At 38.6% G+C, this 3,402-nt stretch overlaps 1 pseudogene; it reads left to right on the top strand.

Moving 5' to 3' along the window:
* The first annotated feature begins 1,179 nt into the window (after positions 1-1,179).
* Positions 1,180-1,972, top strand: LOC104989469 (annotated as a pseudogene).
* The last annotated feature ends 1,430 nt before the right edge of the window (positions 1,973-3,402 follow it).

The raw sequence follows: 3,402 nt of genomic DNA, 5'->3' as shown, positions 1-3,402 counted from the left end.
GAAACAATGGAACAATGGACTGGTTTCAAATTGGGAAAGGAGTAAGTCGAGGCTGCATACTATCACCCTGCTTATTTAACTGATATGCAGAGTACATCATGTGAAATGCCAGGTTGGATCAAGCAAAAACTGAAATCAAGATTGCAGGGAGAAATATCAACAACCTCAGATATGCACATGACACCAACCATATGGCAGAAAGTGAAGAACTAAGTAGCCTCTTGATGAAAGTGAAAGAGGAGAGTGAAAAAGTTGCCTTAAAACTCAACGTTCAAAAAACTAAGATCATGGCATCTGGTCCCATCATTTTATGGCAAATAGATGGGGAAACAACAGAAACAGTGACAGACTTTTTATTTTCTTGGGCTCCAAAATCACTTCAGATGGTGACTGCAGCCATGAAATTAAAAGGTGCTTACTCCTTGGAAGAGAAGCTATGGCAAACCTACACAGCACATTAAAAAAAACTGAGACATTTCTTTGCTGACAAAGGTCCATATAGTCAAAGGTATGCTTTTTCCAGTAGTCATGTATGGACGTGAGAGTTGGACCATAAAGAAGGCTGAACACTGAAGAATTGATGCTTTTGAACTGTGATGTTGGAAAAGACTCTTGAGAGTCCCTTGGATTGCAAAGAGATCAAACCAGTCAATCCTAAAGAAAATCAGTCTTGAATATTCATTAGAAGGACTGATGTGAAGCTGAAAATATAATACTTTGGCCACCTGAGGTGAACACCTAACTCATTAGAAAAGAGCCTGATGCTGGGAAGGATTGAAGGCAAGAGGAGAAGCGGGCAGCAGAGGATGAAATGGTTGGATGGCATCACCAACTCAATCGACATGAATTTGAGCAAACTTTGGGAGATGGTGAAGGACAGAGAAGCCTGGCATGCTGCAGTCCATAGGGTCACAAAGAGTCAGACATGACTGAGAGACTGAACAACAATAACAATATTTACACTTACAGATTTTTTTGTCTACCTTCTACTTATTTTTAGAATGGAATTATTTGTGTCTTTTGGTAGTATTGTTGAATTACCTGTTATTTCAACCTGTTCTGCCAGGTTCTGTTTCATACATTTTGGGGCTCTTTTGTTAGATGCACGTATATTCATAAGTTTTATATCTTCCTGATATAAATTAACCCTTTCACATTCTAAAATGTCTTTTGGTCCCTCGCGGCGGGCGGCGGGCGTCTGGACTGAGCCGCGCACTCGGATCCGAGGCTTCGCGGTCAACGGCTTCTTTGCGGGCCCCGCCGCAGCCGACCCGGCTCCTCGGTGGAGAGAAGATGGTGGGCCGGAACAGCGCCATCGCCGCCGGCGTGTGCGGGGCCCTTTTCATCGGTTACTGCATTTACTTCGACCGCAAGAGACGGAGTGACCCCAACTTCAAGAACAGGCTGCGAGAACGAAGAAAGAAACAGAAGCTTGCCAAGGAGAGAGCTGGGCTTTTCAAGTTACCTGACCTTAAAGATGCTGAAGCTGTTCAGAAATTCTTTCTAGAAGAAATACAGCTTGGTGAAGAATTACTAGCTCAAGGTGAATATGAGAAGGGTGTGGACCATCTGACAAATGGGATTGCTGTGTGTGGACAGCCACAGCAGTTACTGCAAGTATTGCAACAAACTCTTCCGCCACCAGTGTTCCAGATGCTTCTGACTAAGCTCCCAACAATTAGAGAATTGTAAGTGCTCAGAGCTTGGCTGAAGATGATGTGGAATGAGAAACAAATGTCAACATAATGATCTCAATTAAAACGTATTTTTAAAATCTTAACTCAGAAGATGATCGGCTCTGGGGGAGTAAGGGCAGATAAGCTTGTTATGGACTGTCCTCCACAGTGAAGTCTACCAAAGTTAATTTTTACTTTGTGTAGATCCATTTGTCTGTTTTATTTATTTTTCCCAGTGAAAAGTGTATTTTGATAGAGAGCTTTTCATTTTATAAATACACTATGAATTACTGAAATACGCATTTTGTTTATTCTTAAAATGTGTGATTAGAATGTACATATAACATCCCATTACTTACGTTAAAAATACCCGGTGCTCAGTTTTGAAAGATAGGCCCCCAAAAATGTAGAAGAAAATTGAAGAATATACTTGTTTTGCTCTACATCAGAAAGTTGGCTGGAAACTTGTGTTGATCAAAACTGAGCGTTGAGATTATTTCTTTCCATTTAATCTCTTAAATATGTGTAATGTGCTGCTATGCTATAATAACAACTTCACCCCCTCCCTTGAAATGTTTTCTTTAAATCAGTGGGTTTGATGTATTCTGGATATTTACCTCCTTGTATTTTAGATACATGTAGTTGCGGATGGCACCAGGAATTGGATGTCTATACATTCTTAATCTGGCTGAGTAAGCTTTACCAGTTAATGTCTGCCCACTTGCCTCATATATAAACTGAGGAAATGGGTGTGCTAATTCAGCTTCTAATTCCTTTGGTTCTGTGCAGCATTTTCAAATCCCTCTTTCTGAGGGAAATACCTGTTTGGGCAGCCAGCCCTTGCGTTTTTTTATACTCTGAATTTTGCATGCTTGCCTGACGTAGTATTTCTGGTTTTTTAAAAGGTATAACATGTTGATTTTCACTGAAATCATGGTTCTGTCACTACTTTTGTAAATTAACCCGAAACGTAACCTTCACGGTGACTGGGACGATATGCTTGTAAAAGTGTTTGTTCCCTTTTGCTTTTATCCTCAGTGTACCTCCTTAATCCCCTACCAACCCTTATCTTGTATGAGAATAAGGTGTAACTTTGTGGCTGAAGACTTGAATGAAGATAATGGGACCTTTTATTCTCTAAATAGTGACATATTATCTGCAGCCACAGATTAAATATCAGACCTAAGAATAAAGATCCTTGGTACTTAAAAAAATAATAATAATAAAATAAAATGTCTTTTATCCCCAATGATATTTTTGTCTTAAAATCTGATCATTTTTTAAGATCTCTTACTTTATGGTATTGATAGTAATACAACAAACCTCCTCAGATTTGGAAATAATAGGAGTCTTAGACAAGTGAACTTATTTTCCTTTGTTTTTATTGATTCTCCTCGAGGATGTTGTAAGGAATATATGTTGTGATGAAAACTTCTTTGTGTTTAGACTTATAATATCACTTTCAAAGAATTCTCAGTTTCATGTCTGCAGAGTGTTCTGTTATTTTAATCCTTTTTAGATCCACACACTGCTATTCTGTTTTGCACAGATTTACAAAATGCTAAATTTAAATAATTTTGTTTCTTTCTGTTTTTTTTTTTCAAAGTGCCAAGTTGCATCTACTTAACAAGAATTGATGCTACCAGTCATGCTTCCTAATTTTTCTTCTGACTTATCAGTATTGGCTCTCTGATTTGTTTTGGAGTGAACCAATGTTTTTGTTTTT

This window comes from Bison bison, unplaced genomic scaffold, assembly GCF_000754665.1.
Source record: "Bison bison bison isolate TAMUID 2011002044 unplaced genomic scaffold, Bison_UMD1.0 scf7180017864156, whole genome shotgun sequence".
In the NCBI taxonomy this organism is placed as follows: Eukaryota; Metazoa; Chordata; class Mammalia; order Artiodactyla; family Bovidae; genus Bison; species Bison bison.
The sequence above is the reverse complement of the archived record's forward strand: the minus strand, read 5'-3'. Positions and strand labels throughout refer to the sequence as shown.